The sequence below is a fragment of the Lipophrys pholis genome (assembly GCF_963383615.2).
Source record: "Lipophrys pholis genome assembly, chromosome: 8".
Lineage (NCBI taxonomy): Eukaryota > Metazoa > Chordata > Actinopteri > Blenniiformes > Blenniidae > Lipophrys > Lipophrys pholis.
In genome coordinates this window covers 7,884,171-7,908,337 of record NC_137630.1, presented here as the reverse complement: position 1 = coordinate 7,908,337, position 24,167 = coordinate 7,884,171, and positions in this window count along the sequence as shown.

The following is a 24,167-nucleotide window of genomic DNA, read 5'->3' as shown; positions in this document are numbered from 1 at the left end:
CAGGTTGGATTCTCAGGTCTTATGGGTGGTTTTTTTATTTCCCAACTGTTCACGCCAACCTTCAAAGATTTCTCTCAGGGAGATTTTTGACAGTTCTATGATTGACAAGACTTTTTAACAACATTACACACTGTTGAAACAGGGATACCAAGGTCTTTATAGATGGCTTTATTATGAGGTCTTGTGTATGCTAATAGTATCTCTTCTGATGTCCTCAGAAAAACTCCTTTATCTTCACCATGTGACGAAGGAACAGGGAATAACAGGTGGCGTTTTGAAAACGTGAAGGTCATCATTCATTTAATAATTCAAGTCATATGGACACAGACAATTAGTTACTATTGATGATTCTATATTTTGTCATTTATCATCATATTTTCATTATGTTGAAATCTAAATGCTGTGTTTAATAGTTTCTTGTTTTCTTTTCGCCCCACAAGGTTTTACTCTGAAATAAGCTTAGGAGACTTTTTAAAATAAGTTGTTTCTTAGTTTCAAAGAGCATATAGTAATTGCAATCAAGAGTAATATCAAGAAACATGCACACTCCTATTACTTATAGTGACTGAAAATAATGCTTAAGAAACTTAAGCTAAGGGGAAAAGGCTGTTTTTTTCCACCAAGCAATGCATACAGCAGCTATTACTGTGTGACTTTGTGCGATGACAGGTGAGAGCCAACAACCCTCCAACCTGCTGTTCAGCCATTTGTGCAGAATTCCATTTGCAGTCGTCTTTCAAGACCTGTCCGTCTGTGTAAAATAGAATATACTGTTTCTTAAGTGCTAATCAGTGGGCTAAAACAGTGCGATCTATTGTTAAAGCGACGGGGCTGCATGGAGTGGGCACTATGTGTGATGGGCAGATGGATGCCCGGACTAAGGCAGGTGGGGTGCGAGACGGACCAGACTGGAGGGATGGGCCCCGGCGTCATGGCCCACGGAGCCTGGTCACAAGTCCCTCGTCGGATTGCGCTACCACCCCCCCACCCCACCCCCCTCACCCCCCACCCCTGCCCTCCATCTCCATGTTTCACCCACGTGTAAACAGACACACGCTCACATCCAAAGATTTTGCGAGCTCGTGCTTTTGGTGGGAGCTGCGAAGGAGCAGTCGTCGCCATCTGTTGTGTAGACTTAAGGATTTCCCCGCTGAAACACAGCACAAGTTCCCAGGAGGGAGCGGATGAGAGAGAAAGAAAGTTATTCCTCTTCTTTCCCCTCTTCTTCCATCATTTTCTTGTTTTCCTTTTCTTATACCCACTGGGAGTTTTTGTGTCTCTAAGTCTGAGTTGAGACTCCACAATGGCTTCAGCTTTACCAGATACCAGTACAATGGTGTGAAACAAGAAAGGTTGTCACCCAGAGGCACCGCTGACAATACGTCGGTGCTCATTTGCATTGCAGCAAAACAGCTTCTACAACACAAGAGTTGATCCTCCCTTATGACAATCCCCATGTGAGGAGTTGAGGTACGGGAAACCCTGGTTTGACGAATACGATGTATTCCTTCACAACGCGGTGATGCTACAACTGCCTGTACACGACTGTAAGCCACCAAAATATTCCTTAAGGTTTCAAAGAAGAATGAATCTTCCACTGGTCTGCACTGGTGATGGGAAGGTGGGGTTAAAAGTGACATTTTGTCTGCAGCAGAAAAACATTAACCATTAACATTATGTCCCCTAACATTGTAACCCCCCCCCCCCCCCCCCCCCCCCCCCCCCCCCCGCTCCTATGAGAGTGTATTGTGCTATATAGCACAATAACATCACACGGTCCTTTCCCATAGTGCATCTTGGTACAATGAGTTTTTCATTAAAAATCCACCAACATGCACACAGACATTTACGTTCTGTTTCTGGCAACTTCTTCCATCCCGCTGTGGTTCGACAGTGATTGTGACACATTCAGGACAGTGGTCATCATGGTCACATGGTCACATGCAGCTACGGATGTAGTTTCCTACACGACAAACTGTGAATCATTGTTCTGACGCCTGGTTCGGCTGGTTCTGATAAAGGATGACCGAGAGAAGTTGGTCTGTTGTATTCATTACAAGGCTCAGCCTTCACTCTCTACATGCACCAATGAGACTTGGCCAATCATGACTGTTCACTTTCTGCGCACTATACCCCACAGTGATCAGTATAATCAGTAAAAATCAATATGACAAACAAAGTTTATCCTAAAGAATATCAACTGATATCAAATTGATGCAGTTGGGTATAATGTCAATGGATACACGTTGGTCATGTGTCCTCATACTGGTCCTGTATCCAGTCTGGTGGTTTTTAAAACCGCTGCCATTCACTCAAAGAGGTACCCAGAAAACAAACTGTGTGTGGAGAAAAGCCAAGTTGGTGTTCTGTACAAGCGTGTTTGGATGACACAAACATATCACGACTTCCAAAAGAAGTACTTCAAGCAGTTCAGCTAGTGTGTGCGTGTGTGTGTGTGTGTGTGTGTGTGTGTGTGTGTGTGTGTGTGTGTGTGTGTGTGTGTGTGTGTGTGTGTGTGTGTGTGTGTGTGTGTGTGTGTGTGTGTGTGTGCGCTCATGCAAGACACCGGGGCTCTTTAAGGTAGAGTTTTAAAAGTAGCAGGGCTGCAGGCAAGGCCATCCATCAGAACGCGGCAAAGACAGGTAACTCCCACAACACTCTTTTCTCTTTTTCCACTCACTCAGGCTTTGGCTCTTTATTCTTAACACGATATCACTCTGTTGTACTATCCTTCAGAGCACCTTGATCACACTTAATGCTAATGATGGAAACAGATGAGAAGAGAACTGATCGGTTAATGAGGATCAGTAGACTTAAAAGAGTAACCGTATTCTCAACTTTTTATATCAATTTGTTTGCCGCTGTTTCTGTTAGATAATGTGAAGTCCATACGTGGCGGAGGTATGAACAGAAATTACTTTTATTTAAGATCCTGGGGTTTGTGTGGCATAAATGTTTACGCTGATTTTTAAGATTTTCAAAAGATGTAGCTGTTTTGTGTTATATAAGTATTTTCCCAGACTTAATCAAGTAGTTTTGGGATTGGAGTACAGTCAATATGCAGGTGACTATTTCCAGAGGTGGTTGGGGTTATTTTGGAGTAACCATATTCTTGTCATATGTTAATCTTGTAACTATGACTAAAAGGTGGCGACTCCTGGATCATTTGAGTTTCTATGCCATTTCAGTGTAAGGCGGGGTAAAACCTGGGCCAGGGCATGATGAGGTCAAACACAGAGGGTGAATCTGAATAGTCCCTCCTTCCCTATCCACTTTTCCTTAACCCCACGGATGATGTCATGGGGTTAAGGAAAGGTGTTAGGAGGCTTCCTAAAGGACTTGGGGAAAGGCGATCACGTTGTTGTGACAGTCTGACCGCACTTTCACTAGGTGATGTAATAATAATCTGACGGCGGTGAAGGTTAGTGACACCTGCCGTGGTGACATTCTTTTGTTCCCCTTCTAACCGCTGATATAATCTCAGATATCACAAAGTTTGGATGTAAATCAAAGGAAAAGAGGCTCCAGGTGAATAAATAACCAATCAAACTGAGAATAGGCTGCACAAGTTTGCTTTACTGTTCGTTTTACAACATCTGCATAACATTCATAGTTTGGTCTGGGTTTTAGATTATTTAAAGTTGTCCAAGGCTGATTATTGTATTGGTAACTTAACATGATCTGCGTTGAGTCATGGTGAGTTTCCCTGAACGATCAGATCAGCGAGTCCCTTTAAATGTTGTCGCCGTAAGGAATTGTGGGGCAGCGTGATCTGGTCTCCTTTGGTGAAGGATGCATCAGTGTTTCCTCGGCTAAAGGAGGTTCTAAAGGAAGCATTGAGGCTCCTTTCCTTAACTTATTGAGAATTCAAACGTTGCTTATCATGGTCGCCACTTAAACACTTCCAGGGTTAAGGAAAGGTGGATAGGAAAGGAGATAGGAGGGACTATTAGGAGATAGGAGGGACTATTAGGACATAGGAGGGACTATTAGGAGATAGGAGGGACTATTAGGACATAGGAGGGACTATTAGGACATAGGAGGGACTATTTGGACGCACCCAGAGGGTTCTGTTCAGACTTGGTGTTGACGAGTATTTTAGATGATCCAGTCACATGTGGCGAGCCCTGACGTAGACTGTTTACACTTGTCGGTATCATGCGTTTCAGGCTAACCACTTGAGATCGGATTATGTTACTACATCTACGTCACTTCCAATAAATGGCCCGGCGTGCAGTTATGAGTCATGCAGCTTGGGCTGGACGGTATCCTCTGCCCAGGCCGCTATGAGACACCGTGTCTCTGCAGACCTCCAGGCACATACGTCCATGTTCTTTTCCGTAGTTCATTTGGAAAGCTGGAAATACCGTAATAAGTCGTGTTACTGATTTCTTGCACATGTCTTTAAGGCTCGCCACTTGTGACCTGATCACCTGAACGTCAGGTCTGAACGGGCCCAGAGACAGACAACCACACAGACATTCACATCCAAGAAAGGCCACGAGCCCAACCGGGACTGGAACTGACAATCGTCCTGCTACAGATAGAAACCAGTGGACCGAAACCAGTTGTTAAATCTAAAGCCATTAGATTTACCAACCACGCACTTAGCAGGAAGCACACACTGTTGGTTCTCTCGAATTTTTAAATTGATGGTTGAGCGACAAGAGCACTCATCAGGTGATGACGAATGAGTTTTCCTCTCATTGTGTTTTCTTCAGGTTTCCTGACACTGTCCAAAAAGTGTGACTGTCCATTTGTCCTGTGCTGGACTGACAACCTGTTAGATCCATCCCACAATCCAAAGTTGGATTAATCATTATTGAGGGTTGATAGAGAGAGCGGACTTTGCCTGTGAACTTCAGTGTTTCCTTTGCCCACCTGAACGTTTGATGGAACCCTTCTATGTTACATATCGTGCTTCACCAGAGCCACACTTGTTTCATCTTCATATCTGTAGAAAAGCTGTGAAGGAATGACTTTACCTCCGTGTAACATCGTACCTTCTCCATCGTTCCCACCACTATAGAATGAGTTTGACCGGAAATCAAATTAACGTAATCAGCTCAGCAGGTGGTGCTATTGAGTAATAATCCATGCAAATGATATTTAAATGTGTTCATCGAATAGTCCAATGGACTTGAACTATATATATATTTCTGTACCAAGTTTTGTATGTTCTCCCTGTCAATGACGTTCTCCAGAAACTTGAATTTCCTCCAACAGTCAAAAAACATGCGCTGAGCTTAACGGTTGTCTCTAAATTGCTTGTAGGTGTGAATGTGAGTGTTACTGGTTAAATAAAGTGACAACACTGATGAATGGATGGATGAAGTCCACTATGTTGGCGTCTCATCGACCTTTATTTAATGAGAAATAGACAAAAATCATTGGGTCATTGTAGCTCCAGCTCTGACTTATGTCCACTCCTTCTCATAAAGCATGAGCCTCTCTTTCTCAACGTTCAGGCCACACATGGGAAAGTTCCACCCCTTCTGATCCCCGGGCGTCTACTTTAAAAATATGTTGACTTTCTGTCTTAGAAAGCTACGTTTGAATGCATGACTGACTTGACTGATGTGCCTCGGGCGGAGTGACTGACAGGCCATTTGGAGCGACGGCAGCCAGCGGGGGTCATTCACTGGTGAACTTGTCTCAAGCACTTTGTTTCAATTCAGTCGGGATACAATGACTGTAATTTTCTTGTCATTTGTCTGTGCGGGAGGCGATACATTTTCTTGGAGATTGTTAGTTTGGTTCGCGTGTGTTTTTCGTGTGATTCGTATCATGTTGCCAATGTCAGACAATAACACAAAAAACTAAACGACGGAGGCAGCTGTGGAGCAGCCATTGTGGTCCGCCGGGTGAAATCACCAATTTCACAGGGAATTTCGTTTTTTAGTAGTTTGAAGCGAGCAGTAGAATTTATTGTGAACAGAATGTGACTGAAAAGTGTCTTTTGCTTTGTGCGGACACCCGATCAATGAGTGTTTTATGGTTAGAAAACGACGAAAGACTTATGTTATTACTAGTTTGCAATGTTTTGCGGACCACTTCCATTCTAAGTATTCAACGTCAGTTAAAGCACCTCAATATAATAGTGACACGAAAATGATATGCGATAAAGTAATATTAATGAGGCTTATTACTTAGAGGGGTCTGAAGTATTTTTAGTGGGTTTTTACAACATACTGACATGTTTCGGTGGTATGCTAAGAAACCTAAATACTTATGGACAAACTAAAAGCATGATGAAGTCATTTGAACCATTGTGAGGAGTATTTCCTATATGACTATAAAATCTTAAAATGTCCAAACTGAGTTAAATTTTGATGATATTTTGATTCGATTGCACATTTAACTAATGTGACATTGTGTTAACGGACATTGTGAAATCAATAGATACTTTGAATGAACATGCTGAAGATTAATAATCAACATATAACCAGAAGAGTTGGTATTACTCTTCTAATCTGTCCTGTATGAAGTTATGTAATTCACCACATAGAGGAACTAAAACATGTTCCTTCTTGTACTTGTTTTGCTTCTCCTGGTATTTTTTTTCTTATTCTGTCACTCTGTGCTTGTCTTCTGTCTTTTTGCAGTTTTCTGTCTTTTTCTAGTTGTTTTCTGTCTTTCGAGTTACCTGAAGTCTCATTGTTGCTGTTTCGCTGATCTCTGCGGTTCTGTGTGGGTGCTGGGATTGTTTTGCTCCTGCCGGTAGTTATTTTATGTCTCTCTTCAGCTATTTCTTTTCCCTTTTTGCTTGTTTTTCTGTACTCTTCTTTTCTTTGATTATGTTGTTTTTTTTTGCTCCTCCAGTAAATTATCTCTTCTCTTATTGTGATTTCTATTCCTAATCTCTGTTCCTTGCATGTGTCTCTTTGTTGATACTTTGCTTCTCTTTGTGGCTGATTAGCTCTTCCTTGTAGGTCTTTTAAATCTGAGGTTGGTTTTTTTTTTGTTTTTTTTATTCCATCGGGTAATTTCTCTAGCTCATCGTCTATGTAGTGCACTTTCTCATTATTTTCCATTACAAATTCCACATGACAGATATTGAGAGAGTGTGACGGGTCTGGGTTTTTCTTTTATGTATTTTTTAGGAGTCTTCACCTTAAGTCCTAACATTACGTACAAGGGTCTCGTTATCACCAGTCCCAGTGCGCATTAATTCCAATCCTTTACAGTAAACCACTGCAGCGCTGTGGAGCCACATCCATTATACATTTGATAGCGCTTTTGTGTTTATCAAACAGCATATATTAATCAAATGTAGTTATTTATTTTCATTAATTCTGTGTTATTCAGCTCCTGCCTGTGTTTCCACTGTGATCTCGCTGTTGAGCTGCGGCACCCATAAATCTGACAGAGCAGCTGCGCACCTGAATATATGGTTTTATAATGACATCTTTTACTCCGAAATGGTAACAAAGTGACTCCTGCTTCTCACCGTAATGAGTGATTAACCCAAAGATCAGGTTTCGCTCTCTTTATTTGCCTCAATCACATTTGCCTGCAGTCTGTATAATGAGACGTTAATTTGTTGTAGCATAATTCCAAACATTGATCCAAGGCATTTCAATAAAATCTGTCTCATTTTAACCGTCGTCTGGGGTATAAAAGGTTGCTTTTGGTGTTTGAGTGATGTAGGATTCGTGGGGGAAATGCGACACTGTCACAGCAATGAGTGGACAATTAGCAAAGAAGGAGACAAACGGGGGCAAAATAGGTTGAAAATAAAGTCGAAAGCCAAGTTTTTCATAACTTTCCATTTAGCCGTTATAACATGAATTCTCCGCTGCCTCTTTAGCCTCGAGTTCAATGATGGATATCATGGATTTCTCCAAAGTCAATGCGAAGCTTGTCAGCTTGGCAGTCTTCGTTATGTATTGTCCACTAACAGACTTAATCTATATGATTTCTCAGCGAATGCATCATTTTGTGTGCGATCCTGGCACAGCTGTTTTTCAATATTTCTTCAAATACGAGCTATTCATTGAAGGAGACAATTAAACAGACGAACCACCGAGTCACCCAGATCCAAATGAGTTCCAAAATTCACGGCAATGATTTTAACACCCAAGACTTTTTTTTTTTTTCTGCTGTTATTTCGTGTTTTCAATGCATCTCTACAGACACTGCATTGATTTCTCTCCGCGTGATTCTCCACCGGCTCTGGATCCTGGCAGGAATTGTTTTTTTTTTTGTTTTTTTTCCCTCGAAGACAAGGTTGCCCGGGCAACAGCTCGGAGGTTAAGATGACTTCAAAACTACAGTTTGATTCCCCTTTCAAGGCGCAATGTGTACGTTTGTATACATCTGAACGTGTTTTCTCTCACACGGCTCTTTGTGTGTTTTGTTCTGCATCAATCAACCATAACAATAAGACCACTGACAGAGAAATCATCAGGATTATTTCTGGATACATTTAAAAGCCCTTTCCTCGTGGATTAGTACTTACGAGTAGGAAAGTCCTAAATGAATGGGTTTGGAGCATCTCGAACAGCTCTCCTTGTGAAGGTGTTCCTCATCAAAAGTGATGCAGAGCAAGGAGAAGCGGAGGACTGGCCACATGGGGTTCAAAGATGAATCTTTTCTCCTCAGATTCCAACAGATAATCTATTCTAGAGGCCAAAGCACCAACAATGGACATGTGAACGTCAGAACTGGACGTAGGATTATTGGAAAAGGGAGGCTCATGTGTAGCACCTCGTCAAGCACCATTCCTTTTTATCCAAACAGTATTCCCTCCTCGCTGTGGATGTTCTAAGAAGGTAAATGCACCCAGATACAAAGAAAAAAGGGTCGGGAAAGGTTTCCATGTCTGATCTTACCAGATCTCAACCCGATTGCATGTGTCGGAAAAACTAGTCCGACCCACATAGGCCCCAACTCACACCTTCCAGGACTCGGATCTACTGTGAACATCCTGGTACAAGACACCCCAGTACACCTTCAGATTTCTTTTTTTTTTTCCCCCACAGAAAATTTGGCAAGGAGCGTTAATGCTCTGATCGATGGGTCGATGTTGAAATTCCATTTGAAAAGATAAGAAGTATATCCTCTTTGTGTTATTCTGAAACAGATCTCACCATCACTACACCACTGCCTGCAGCTTTTATAATAAACAAAGTCAGCCAAATGCATCAGAATTTGCTATTTGTTTTTTTTTTTGCGCATTGGTTGGTTTACCTCCAGAAAGTGTTGGGAGCGGGATCAGCTGTGCATCCATGCTGATTAAATGTGTTCTTGAGTTTTCAACAGGGTGTCCACCTAAACTGAGAGAACCAAAGCGTAAAAAAGTTTTTTTTTTCCATTTCTTATTAGTTTTCAATCCATGCCCCTAATGGAGCCACGCAAAGTTGCATCAAAGAGCAAGACAATCCTTCTACATTGTACCCACCTCAATGTGAAATCACACTCTTCAAAACAAGTCTCACAATGAACTTAGGTGGCAATTTGAGGGGAGTCGTGGAGGGGTGGGGAGGTATCAGAGACACCTAAGACAAGGTGAAGGAGGCGACTGGAAATGATAGTTAGGATTCAGTGTCACACCTAAAAAAAAACAACCTATCATGATGTTTGTCGCCTTGATTACATGCTGCTCAGCACAAATCTATCCGTGCACATGCGGATGTGTGCTATGTGTCTGTTTTTAGATGAACTAATCAGAGGTAATTACAACGAGATGTAGCAGCAGCTGTGGGATGAGAAGTAAGATCATTACGAGGGTGATGAGGATCTGCTTGGCTTCTCTCCACATTATCAAGTATCTTTGGTATCTCTGCAGACTCATAGCAGAACTACATCATGCAGACCCTCCACTTTGGCCTTGTGGAGAAGAGATAATGCATTCTCCTGGGCTGTCCACTGTTGTTTACACTGACCTAAAAAGCATTCAACGAGGATGGTTTCGAATTGATAACTTAAAACCATATGTTTCTAAACTTGTATCACATCTGTGTGAACATGAGCGATTTTGAGTATTGGCCAATCAAAGACAACCAGACTATCAGATCTCCATGACTACAAGATAAGTTGAATACATGAAGTTAATTTGTGGATTGCATCCCAAAAGAATCTGAATATAATGTTTTCTTTTTCTTCCTTGACACAAGAGTGAACAGTCCTGTGTTCAAAAAGGTATTCCCCCCAGTAGAGGAGGTCCACAAACGGGATTTACCAACGTGTTCATATTGACCCAAAGATGATCTGATTATAAATATTTCAGTTCAACATAATTCATATACAAACAGTCATTTCAAGGCAGTTTTACAGAGAAAATCCCAACATTTCCACATCAGCGAGCAGAGACAGTGGAATGGAAAAACTCCAGGAAAAAACCTGCAGAACCAGACTCAGAGGTGGAGACTTTCTGCAGAACCAGACTCAGGGAACATTTCCACGGTAGCAGTTTCAACTAAGAAAATGCAAAACTGAATAAACGACTTTTTTTTAAATGGCTGCCAAGGTGGGACTTTTAGAAAATGCTCAGGCTCCGTCACGGACGTGCAAAGACGACACTTTCTGAAAACGTTCAGGGCCCATCTCCTTGTTGACGTCCCAAAAGCTGCTACTGTGCATACATGTGCACCGCCGCCGTGAGACCTAGTTCTTCTGCATATGTTTACAGCTTTCATTATATGCTGCTGAGTACAAATCTATCAGTGCAAATGTGTGATATGTGTCTGTTTTTAGATGAATGAATTAGATGTAATTACATCAAGAGCAAATCAACATTCGGCCATAGATGGATAATAACAATGTGTCATGACTCCCAGTCCATGTTCTCCTGGGACTTGGTAGTTTAACAGTGGAAAGTCACCCAGTATAGTGATTCAGCTTTGCCGTCTGTCCATACTAATGTCTGTATATTCCCATTGTTAATGATTATAGCGTATTGTGTGTGTGCAAGTGTGCATGGTTTCACTAAAAAAAACAAATACCAGCACCCACTCGTCCTACAGAGTAAACAGGTTTTAAAAGGTTGGTGTTTAAATGTGAAACTTTTCTGAAACGAAAAGGGAAAAAGATGCATTTTCACAACTGAAAAGTTGTTGTGTAAATGAGGCCTCAGAGTCACAGGAGGAGTCTCCCTGCTTTTCCAGTTGAATTTAGAGGATAGGAGAAGAGGAAATGATAGGACAGACAGATCGTGGGGAGGGATTCAAACACTGTTTGGGGGTACAAATATTTCTTAGCCCGATAGCCCAGTAATACTTCAAGGAAGCCTCTGGCTAACAACCTTGCATTACTGACTCACTATCCTAAATGACTCTCACTATTTTGATGCTATACGAGGAATGTAAGAGAATGGTCATTGAATTTCCTGTTCATGATTGGAGAACCTTTTCGTATTATTGTCACATTTCTGTGTGTTAATCCGGCATCCATCATTGAACTGTGATCAAAGTTACTGCTTCATAATCTGGGTTACCGATGATGTATTAGATCACGTATTTGTTTTCCAGCAGTGTTGTTTTTGGCGGCCATTTTTGATTTAGTCTCAGTCTTTCGGATGAATTGCCAATTTGTTTTTGTCACACTTCAGTCTTTCTGTCGACTAAAACTAAAAGGGTTTTAGTCCAGTTTTAGTCATTAATACATTTATTGATATGAATGTAGCAATAGGATAATCATATAATGCATCGCATTTTGAGTTTTGTAATTATGGAATAACACAATACAACTACCCTATTATATATGCGCATCATCATGTATTACAACATTTGTTACTAAAATGTTCAGAAAATAGAAAAGCCCAGGGCAGCAAACAAACACAACAACAGTAAAATGTCCTCATTGCTCACTAAGCACATGACTGCTATGATGTTTGTGTACCGTGGCATTTAGTTTTGATGTGGACGTGAGATACGAACTCAAGCAAGCAGGGAACTTTCCCTCGTGTGTCGCCGTCACGCGGAGCAAAGAGTCGTACAGCGAGAAGCGGTTTGTTGTTGCGACCTTGTGGCAGACTCTACGCATAAAAACAAAGAACACAACGCAACGTCTTTAACGTGTCGCAATGCGCTGCTATGGCACAAATATCCCAGGATGGACGCTCAACCAGAAGATGACGGACGCTGTCCGTTACGTGCTGGCGAAGCATGCTGCTAATGTTAGCGTCGCCATATGTGTGGCTGCTCATTGAGACATATAAAGGAACAACAACGGGTCTGAAACGCTACAGTTCCCCTGATAGGTTCAACGGTAACTCAAATATGAGTCAATACATGATAAAGTATTCAGTTGCTGCACAACAAGTTTGACTCATTACACGTTAATACGCGTCACCAATAACACAAGATGTTCTGTACAGTCCAGGCGTTTGTGGCAGAGATGAATATAGGGAATTACTCAAACACGTTGGTTTGCTTTGTGATGTCAGGAGTGAAGTTGACTGTGTAATTATGATGCTCAAATATTTGTATAGAAAGAAGCCGGGCTGCAGACACGATGCATAATGGATGGTGATTTCCATAAGATGACACATACAGCTTCATTCGGTTCTTTTATTACTTGTATTCACTAAGTTCGATCTTAACTTTGTCTTTCGTGAGGCATCAAAAGTTAAATGTTAGGCTAAGCGACAGAAAATGAAGGATTTGTCCAAGTTAAAGCAATGATGAGTAATAAGCAGGCCGTCAATGATGGGACATTTTAATTAGCGCCCCAGACATTCACAAAGGTTCTGCTCCCAAACTCAGATGAGCTGGTTGCCACTGTCGTCGCATTTAGGATCAATTGTGGAGGAGAACTGAAAATAAAAAGCATATTCATTTCTCAAGATGTCTAATTTTATTTCAAATATTGCATTATAAGATTAAAACTGAAAACACAAGATGTGGATGTTTGGAAGCCCCTTCAAATTCCTTTTTTTTTTTTTTTTTAATGTGTGGGGGTTTTTTTTTGGGGGGGGCGGGGGACTAACTAAATTTAACTAATGATATTTTATTAATCCCCTTGGGGGACATTTTTCCCTGCATTTGTACCAAATTTCACTGAAAAAAGAAAATGGTTGGACCAACTTAACTGAATTGGTAACATGAATCAAGTCCTTCCAACTAAATATAGTTCATTAACGTAAATGAAGTTTTTGAAGTAAATGAATTCCATTAGAAGTCAAAGAGCTTCATTCATGTTACCAATTGAAGCAATTCAGTTAAGTTGGTCCAACCATTTCCAACTATTTTCCTTGTTCAGTATTGAAACTGATCACGGGCTGATCACATGCAACTTCAGATTTAAATGTGATCCTTCAACAAGGGATTTCTGGCCACGACATGAACTGCATTGGTGGGTTCAATTGCTCCACATGACATGGATGTCTGTGAGTGTGTGAATTTTTTAGCACTGGGTAAATATGAATATTGTCATTGAGCAACTTTGAGCTCAGAAAGAAAAAAGAGTCCTCGGGATCAGTCATGGGTTACCTTTGTAGTTTCTTTGTAATGCGTCATGAAACTTCCCTTCCCAAACCTATACCATCCACGAAAAGTTTCACGCTTGAATTACCATTGTATACATTTACATTTTCAAAACTGAAATTTCTTTTCTGACGTCTCGCGCTCAGCCTAATACCAACAAAAATGGAACTACGGTGCGAAGCGTGCGCATGAATATGATCATACTGCGTTCAAAGATCCAGCGTGATCTGAAGCCGGCTTTAGATGAGGAAGGACACGTCCCGGCTTCCCCTGACCGGCCTAATGCAGAATGCCAGGTAGGCTCAGCAGCCGCTCGCCGAGGCTCTTTGTGTCTGAATCGCTCGGTAACGTGGAGGGAAAACTTGCATGCTGTGATGAAATGCTTTTTCTCGCCCCGAGCAAGTCTTTATACTTTGGAACAGCTTGTAGAGAAATACAGTAAACAGCGCTGCACTTGAAATGAGTTTGCTGAATAAATAATATATTACAAACATCAGCGTTCATAAGTAATGAAGTGCTGAGGTTTGCAGCAGCTCTTTTGAAGAGCTACTGTGTTTTTATTTATTTATTTATTTTTTTAACTTTAATCCAATACTGGGAGATTTATTCATATTATTCACTGGTTTTGAGCGTAACTGTACTTTTTTGGGAAGGATGGTGTTTTGTAAGTGCCTAGTATTTCTAGGAGAAAGCAGATTTCTATCAATTACACTTACAGTGAAATGACCTGCGTTGTCAGTGTGAAAACCATTTAAAAATGTAAATTTAACCGCCCACCGTTCCTCCTCCGCCTGGCTCAGCAGCACAAAGGGCGGAGTCAACCGAAAAAGTGGACTAAGACGAGTCGAGGGGGATGGGCTGGGGGGCACGGCTTCAAAACCAAGATGAAAAGAAAGAGCACGTCTGCTTTAAACGCATCTGAAACATCTCAGCGAGATCAGTCACTTAGGCCAATTATTCCCCTTTGATCACAGCCAAGTGGTAAAACGACCGAGCCTCCCGCTCACCTCCATTGTTGCTGCTCCTCGCCGCTGACGAATGCCTCTAATAATCTCACGCAGTCGCGGCGGTAGTGATGTCACATTAAAGCAGAGCCGGCGCCGCACAGCTGTGGGGATGACGCGCTACAGTAAACACAAGATGTTTGCAGAAGCATCGAATCGCTCACGTTTATCCTGGAAAATGTGGACGTAATTACTGATGAATTTGATGATAATCCATCCGAGTCCTGCAGTGTTGACAGGCAAGACCATTTTCTATAACTAACGTTTCAATTATTGAATTGAATTAAAATATAATGTAGATTTCAGGCTGAGTATGAAGTCTACTAGCATTCTGCTTCAATGTGTCCTAACATCATTGACAACAAAGCCACAGTTATGAACTTTTCTTTCACAAAGTAACGACCAATCAAAAACCAGCAATTGCAGTGTCCATGATAGTGTCTGTTTTTAATGGATTTGAAAAAGGAAATTGGTTCAGATTTCAGTAAAGATGTGTCAGGGATCCCGAAGCGCATTCGCATCGGGGAATGACACGAGAACCCCTGACGAGATGCTGTATGGAGGCATTTCTCTAGCTCCCCCTGCAGTCCGTTTTATGACATACCTCCTGAGTTTTCCAATAAACTTTGATGTCATGACCAATCATTTCCATGATTTCACATTTTAGACCAGATTCAAATCTTTTTGTTGTAAAGCTACAGCCTGTTTGATAACCTCCTGGAGCAAAGCATCCACCTTCATGGTATCACCTTTCATTATGTGCTTGTTGGGGCTCAGCACCTCATCCAGTCACTTTATGGGGCACACAAGCAAACAAAGCCGTCTGGCAGATCATTTAATTACTGCTGTCTGCACATGTCACTCATGGTGGTTTTCTTAATAGATTATTTATTTAACAAGATCCATGATGAGAACGACAGCAGTAACCATCCTTCTTCCACACCCCTTTATCCAGTCCATGGTTACAAGGCACTGGAGCCGCTCTCAGCTAACTCGGGGCAAAAGCAGGCGACACCCTGGACGGGTTGCTGGTCCATCAAAGGGCGAACACAGTGACAGACAACCACAAGCCTACTTTTACGCCTGGAGGTAATTTAATGTTGCCTACTAGCCTCAAATGGATGATGTTTGGACTGTGGGAGTACCTGGGTAAAACCCTCGCTTACACAGGGAAACCATTCAAACCCCACATAGAATGGCAAAACAAAGACTCAAACCCACAACCTTGCTGCTATGAAGGGACCGTGCTGAAGTGAAAAGATGCAGGAATGTTGCGTCTTGTTGGACTAAATTAAAAACAATTTAAGAAGCCAATTTTGCGCGTTATCCTTGTGTTAGTATGTATTAGTTAGTATGTTGGGCCACTAGTGGGTGCTATTTTCATGGTGAAAGAAAACAAAACAAAACACGTGTGTACTCACAGAGAACAGTACACTGTAAAGACTGAAGCTTCTTTAAACTGTCTTTCTTTGTTATTTTAGTCCACCCAGTATCGATTTGTGAGAAATAAAATGTGATCCAGATGATGGTGCAGTAAATGTGAACTTTGAAGAGTGAAAAGAACACACTGCATTCATTGTTATGAATGAATCCTTCCTGGACATGTCCAAAGAACGATTTACTACGACCGTAGTGCTCATGCGCAGTATCAGTGTTTCAGAAAAGTTGCAATTACGCGGAGAAGGAGAGTTTCTGAAAAGTTCCACCATGCGAGCCGCTTTCGAAAAGTTGTGTTTTCAGTGGCCCCTGGCACCGCTGTAGTGTAAAAACATGCAAGACACAATGACGATTTTCCATTTTCACTTGAAAACATCGGGCCTTCGTCTTGCATAATTTGGATTACAAGTACAAAAATCAATGACTATATGAATACTCAGAGGTGCCACATTTTGAATGATCCAGGAAATTGAGGACCATTCATCAATTAACTTGATTTTTCACAATATAGCTTCTTTTGTTGTTTTTTTTATTTAAAAGTTTTAAGTTTCTACAAAATCTACCGTGCCAGGGACTCTCTTGAAACACGTCATATTTTAATGGCAGCAGCAGGCCCATCAAATATCTCACACTTCTCATGCATACTTTACACATCCCTTCTAAATTCAGGGTTTTCTATGTCGGGATGTCAAGTAGAACTTAATTACTCTGGCTGCACGGCATGACTTTGTAACGACTGACCCATCAATGGGCCGCTGCTTATTAATATGTTAAACACATAGCATCAGAAAACTGCAAATAAATAAAGCAAAGCTTACTTTCTTCTTACTTTATTTCCATAAGAGTCTGTATTAAAAACAAACTTTGTAACTGGAGAATATACCATAACAGCTGATGTTATGTGGATTTTTTTTTTTTTTTCTCTCTTAATGCTCCTCTGACTAAACAAGGCACTGCAGGGTTATAAAAAAAAAAAGATAACTTCAGAGCAGATAGACTTTAAAAACAATCAGACATAAAACAACAACCCCTGAAGGCCTGAAATGGAAGACTTGTGAGGACCTCAGTGCCTTTTGACAGTGGTGTACAGAGAGGGATCCTAAAAGCCTGCAGTGTTTGCATAACTCTCTCTGAAAAGTCAAGAGGCCGCCCGTCCTTACGTGACACGTTTGTCACTCTTTCGTGACTCCTCATGCATCCCTATTGAATAATTAACGGAACTGTAAAGACGTCTGAGTTTTTAGCTTTAAACTTAACGTTACGCCATTCGACCCGAATGTAACAGAGGATTTTTCTTCGGCATGTCTAAGCCTCTCGTGCTCATCAATCACTGCTTGTTTCGGTTGTACTTTGAGCTCTGTGCTGCACAAATGTTTTCCTTTGGGATCAATCAGGCACGTTGTACTTTTCCATCTACAAGGTGTGATGAAAATCTTGCGAGGCTGTGGATTCTTTCGTGAACAGGGCGAAGCACTGTCACGTAGGTGGGGAGGAAGACATTATTCCACATGAGGTAGCCTTTCTCTTCTTATTATTTTTTTTTATATTAACGACCGACCCCATGAAACCAATGGAAGAGCCTTGACTTTTTCATTCTGAGGACGGGTATTTATTGATATGGTGAGGCCGCATTGTGCAGCAATTGCAGGAGCCTTCTGTTGTGTGATCGACCAATGCCAACAGCTTCTAAAGACAAATAATAGCCACAATAAATAAAAAAAATAAAAAAATAAAAAATGCTATAATGAGACAGAGTTAAGGTGATTGAAAGAAGTGACAGTGCACACAGTTCATGTAACCCAAGGTTTGTAGGGTTTAGGGTCATCACCGTTACGTTTAGGGGTGTCAAACACATTTTAGTTCATGCCGCCCATTTGGTCCTGTAAAAAAGTGCCAAAACCCTGTAAAAGTGTTTCTTTGTTGTGGGAATGTCTAAATTATGACAAAACCAAACAATTGGTACAGAAAATGACAACAGCCTCAACATAAAGACAATTTTAATGAAACCATCTGGTGCAAATTACATTGAAATGTCCAAAAAACACTTCTAGCTGCTGAATTACGATTGTTTTTACAAACTCCCCCTGACAGCCTGGCTTCCAGACTAGATTTAGAATAACAAGGTAGCTTTCATGGCAGAATCACCGATATCTCAGCTCAGGTCTCAGTGTTGTGTTGTGTCTGCTCCTATTAAGAAATTGATGAAAAAACAAACAAAACAAAAGCTTTTACAATTTGCTTTGGTGCTTCGGGGGCAGATTGGAGTGCCTTGCAGGCTGGTTGTGGCCCACCGGCGTGATATTTGACGCCCCTGGTTTAGAGAGTTCAATAGCTTTGTCAAAGCTGATCAAGAGTGTTTGTATCGTCTTCCTGGTGATTTCCAGAATGATTCCTGGATCCCTCTTTGCTGATATCATGTTGTAATTACACTTTTATACCTGTACATTGTGCATTTTTAAGTGAAATCGTACCCTAAAACCTTTATTTTAAAACCATACAGTCATTCTGTTTTTACTTGCTTTATGTGAATGTAATTTTAATATGTACTAAAACCAACACATCCAAATACTTGCAGTCACTCGAGTTTATATCAAAATATTTGAGTAGTTTCCTGTTTTTTCTTCACAATGCTTGGATAAGATATTTCTGTTAGCAAGCAATTTATCTCATGGCTCCTGATCGCATGTGTTGTTCCTGCAGCTCGACTGCTCATCTTCTTCTTCTTCTTCTTTTGGGTTTAACGGCAGTTTGCGTCCATAAAGTTGCATTACCGCCATCTGCTGGTTCTATCTATCGACATTGTTTCCCAGCGCTCCCGTTGTCCCTGATGACTGTTTCCCTCTCTCTGTCTTATCAGCAGCTTTTTCCTTCCTTGCTCTCTTTTAAAGACATTTACTTATAAGTAGCATCAAGTTTGTGCAACTGTAGTTGAATTTTGCAGTTTATTTTTTGATTTTTTGATTCCTAACACAAAGTTTCTCACCGAGATGCTGTATGGACTTGAATCGGGCATTAGAACATGTATTGAAGTTTAAACTTCGACACTGGTGGCCAGGCTTGAGACGGATAAAAGCAGTGAGCTTGTAGCCCAACGATCCACACACACACACACACACACACACACACACACACACACACACACACACACACACACACACACACACACACACACACACACACACACACACACACACACACACACACACACACACACACACACACACACACACACACACACACACACACACACACACACACACACACACACAACACATCAGGACAGGACAGCAGGGGCCTCTTTTCCTAATTAATTCCCATTTTCGTCCCGGATCTGATTTCAGGAAAAGAGGGATGTGAGAAAGGCTGCCCTCTTCAGAACCGCCTAATGAGCTTAATCGACCACACTCTACAATCTCATTTAAGCCCGTCTCCTTGCCCATGAATTAAACTATTACAAAAACCTGCTTGAACTTAACGGGCGCCCGCTTAATCACAGCAAATCACTCTAATCCTGCGTGTCAGAGGGAGAGAGCGAGAGAGAGAAAAAAGAGAGAGGGAGCGAGAGAGAGAGAGCACAAGAGGAAGCAATGCATCTGCAGCATCAACCCTGTTTGCATGCAGCGTGTGTCCACTTACTCATGCGGCATACAGCTGCAAGTTGGTTGCGATAAGCGGAGTGAAGTATCAGAACTCTCGTCACATCCTCATTTCCCTGCTCCCCCCTCGGGGGGATACAGTGTTTATTGTCTGTTTGTGGAGCCCCCTCTCGCTCATCATCCCCCATCGCCTTACCAAGCCCCCAGCAAGCTTTGTCTCAAACAAAGCCTGTTAGCTGATCATTCAATTTTCTGCTCTGCTCTTCATCTCCTTTTCTCCGTTCCCTGCTCACATTTCGTTTCTTTTTTTTTCTTCCCTTTTCTCGCAGCTGCTGAGCATGAAGAACGACCGAGAGTAACTGTTGATAAACCGCTTTCATTGAAAACTGCGTTTGCTGTTTGGTCCTATTCGGTGGTTTCCCAACGCAGGGCCAAGGTTCTTTTCATTTGTATTTATGAAAAAAACTTACAGAGAACTTTATTCGTGTTGCTGGCGATCCAGGTTGGGAACCCTGGACGGTTGGTGTTAGAGATCGTGTGGATGCCCGAGGCTTTGCCTGCCCTGAGGTGATCGAAATTAAATTTTCACATGTCACAGTAAACTAAATAAGACACTTTCTGGAAACCAAAGCAGACGTAGAAAACTGCACAGGGGCTTTATTTTTGAGGTTCTTGCGTGTGCACGTTGGTGGGCCTGCCAGAGTTTGGTCTTATTGTAAAGCACAGGCTGCTCTACGGTGGCCCTGAAGGTCACCACAATGCAAGTACAAAAACAAAAAGACAAATACAAAAGAGAGAACAGAGCAGGAAAAAGGAAAGGACAATGGATGTTTTCTATCGATTTGGATTGAGTTGTTGAAGGTCAGTTTCTGCTGATCTAGCGTCCTGAAACAGTTTTCTTGAACATAGGGAGGTCTGAATGGAGGATTAGATACATATTTGAGAGGTAAACGAAGCACATAATTAGGTTTTTAATGCTCTTATGTGTGTAAATGTACATATTTAGAGGCTCTGCCATTAAAAACTTTAAGTACATTAGAATAATGTCACTGAGGTGGCGTCAATATTCAGAGATATTGAGACATGTTGTAAATAGCCTCATATACCACATACATCAACCAATCTTCTGCTTCAAAATGTTTGAACTGCTTATTTCTTTGCTCGTACAGACAAATGCAGTGTTTTCCAGAGGCAGTTGAAGTCAATTTACAGAGCATTGAAACAGAAAATAACAAGTATTCCTTGTGGGGGAATCGTTCACTCCCTCCGAACGGGATCACGATTCCTCCGCGGCGGAAGAAACAAATGCATAAACTGACATTATTGATGTGAGAGGAAGATGTGGGGTGGGGGTGGGGGGTGGGGGGGCTCGCGGGTAGCACCGTTAGCGCGATCGCATCAGCCTGAGGTTTTTCCCCATGTGCCGTCTTCCCTCTTGTTGTCTTAGCGAAGCGCTATCATTAGGGAGCTCAGGAGAATCTAAGTCTAATTAGGCTGTTTAGTATGGAGCCGGAAGGACGAGGGCTGGGTGGAGTCCGACTCTGCCGCTGCTGCTGCCTCCGAGCCCTCCGAGAGACACTTTTAATGAGCTCCAGGCTGTGTGTTTACCAGCAGATCGCTCTCAGCTTCCTCCATCCCCCCGTGTGCTCGCTCATCCATTTCCCTCACCTGCTCTGGCTTCTCCACTCGCAGGCTGCACCGCGCGCACGCTCATTATTCACACGGAACCGCGGCGATGCATAAGTGCATCTCCCCGAAAAGAAATACCTGCGAGCTTGAAACACAATAAAAGTTAACACCTGCACGGCGCAACGTAGTCTGGCCTTGCGCGGATCGTCATGATCTGCCGCCACAAGAGAAACTATAAACTCCAAAACGCAACCGAGTTGATTTCTCTGACACAGATTGGAACATTATAAGTTCACAGCGAGGCTATTACACCGCGTTACGTCGCACAGGTACTCCTGTGAGGCCGCTTTTGCTTCCCTCCTCGAAACTTTAAGTGTTAACACATTGCTCTCCTCTAAACACGCGACCACGTCCACACATAACGCGCCCTTGAGGGTTTCCTCTCCTCACGCGCCGCTGAACCCACTCAGTCCACTTTTTCATTGGACTTTAATTTCCAGCCACGATCGACCACATTTCAACCCCGCACCACTGCTCCTCTCTATTTTATAAGCATGCGGAGGGAAAAAAAAGTCAACGGCGCTCTGAAGCGGCAAGTGGGGAAAACTAATCAACTCGGCATTAATTAATGATAGTGGAAGGGCTTTTTAGTGACTCTGGTTGCGGATAGAGGAGTGTTTTTAAGAGGAGAGTGGAAAGAAGATACCCGAAAATAGTGGACCCTCCGGAGTCAAGTCACATAGAAAGAGTGTTAAACTAAAATCAACTCCGTCTCGGAGTTGGAAAAGGATGCTCAATGATTTATTATGGACTCGGATTTGTGTCTCTTGCTTCACCTCTACAGATATACCCAAAATGCTGTACGGTTGGGGGGGGGGAAGGTTGGTTCACCAGCTGGAGGACAGAAGGCGGAATAGGACGGTTCCTGGGAGAGGATTTTTGCAAGGGTCAGCGGTGATTCGGTGATATTGACACATGTGGTGGTGAGGAGACGGAGTTCTTGAAACTTTGGAAAGTCATCAAAATTTAGGAAGCTGCTGGAAGAGGATCAAGGGTGTTATCACCACTTTAGGTTGAAATTGCATCACTTTATTGAAATTATACTTTGTAAGTCACATAGTGTCACAATATATTATTGTTTTCCACCAATCTAAGGGGCACTCACTTGTCATTAAAGTTTAAAATGATACTGTTAAATATGGTGTTACAGCTGTTGGTACAATATCAAGTAAAAATGACCTAAATGTTGAGTTGTAATGAGACAATGCAGCATAATAGTGCAGGTGTGAGCATGTGATCAAGCACAAAGAGCAAAATCCAAAATCTGCAAAAACAACATTTTTCTTTAGAGTAAAAGAAAACATGAAATGTGAAGTAAAGCTGATGATTAGCACTTTTGTAGAATCACCTCTCAAATCCTACAGATAAACCCCGGTTCTGAGACTAAGGCCACGTTTACACGACAATGTTTCAAGTGAAAACGCATCGTTGTTGTATTTTCGTTTCAGATAAGTTTCGCATTTACACGTTTTGAAAACGATTGACTGAAGAAGTACAGAGGAAGAAGTAGAAAGGAAGAAGTAATGAAAAAGTTTTTCATTGATATCTGGTCTGAAGTCTATATATCGCGGTTGTTTGTGGCTACCCATTAGCCATGAGCTAACTAGCCTATCCGCCACAGGCTAACGTGGCAGGACTTTTTGGGCCGGACCAATCAATGAGCCGTGTTCGTCTTCACTTCCTCTCTGGTCAGTGTTTGTTTCAGGAGACAGCGCCCCCAAACCAGCAGCTGTTGTAATTGCGTATCATTTTCCAGACGTTTGATCCAGTCTAAAAAGTGAATGTGAATGCCACCCGAACCAAAATACTCGTTTCCTCTCCTTCCCAAGTGAACCGACTCCTGGACTATCCGAATGTGAAAAGCTCCTTAAAATCGCTGGATCTCATTGTATGTGCCTCCATCAGAAAACTTCCATGTGCAGCTTTCATGGCAGTTCAATTATACATCACAGTTAGAAATGCATCCTCAGGATTTACTTTGTCCAGTATTGTTTCAAGTTTTTATTTTTTTTTACATTTGTATCTGCTATGACTATCATTTGACTTCCAAGTACGCTCAGATGGCGGGAGGCTGAGCACAAACACCATAACCCTTCCCTTAAATGTTCACAATCCATCCCAGAATCCAGTGAGATTCCCTACAGCCACCTTCAAGCCTCTGATTTAGGAGAGTATCAAGCACTAAAGTCTGATCAGTGGGGTGGGAGCTGGTGTGATGTTCGTTTTTATCCTCGTCCTGTCGATTTCCTGCTTGAAGTAGTGGGTACCCTCTTATATTGGGTTGGTCAAAAAAAAGGCATAGGTGATCCTGGGAGCTGAAGGCAAGCAATGGGCAAAAAACACACTCCTTTGCAGTGAGAGTCAGAGTTTATTTGTCAGTTTTGGCCACAGGGAAAGAGATATGGAGACATCACAGCCCAAGGCAACTCAATGAAAAGCTTCTTCTCCAGTGCTGTAACTTCTATCACTCTCCAGCCTCCTGCAGCTGTGGAAGGAATGGAGACTTTTTAATGCCTTATTGAATAGTTGGGTCATTGTTTGGAAATGGCAACACTCCGGTGACATGTCTAGAGGCGGTCATCTTCAAGTCCTAAGATTTGGCCTCCAATCCACCATTCAGGGGACAATGTCCAACCTTGTGTGATAGTTGGTGAGCAAATGGTTGGATGTGATCATGTAAACTGTATTGAGACTGAAATGTGCTCGACAAAGTAGTTCCAGTCGCCATTTTATACCTTCAGTGTCACCGATGAGCCATGCTTTAATTTACGTTGTGTGATATACCGAAATCCACAGTTTGTCTGGAATACATATTGCTTTTTCGACAACAATTATGCTTAATTTTCAACATTAAAAGTTGGCAATACTGGCTTCCAATCAGTGAGTTTCTTAGTTGGGCAACTGCAGAAAGCATGTTTTTGGTGTGATTGGGTGAACAGTGAGCAATTCAACTTTCAACTTTATTTTATAGCACCACATACAACACAATCATTTCTAGGTGCTTTTAACAGAGA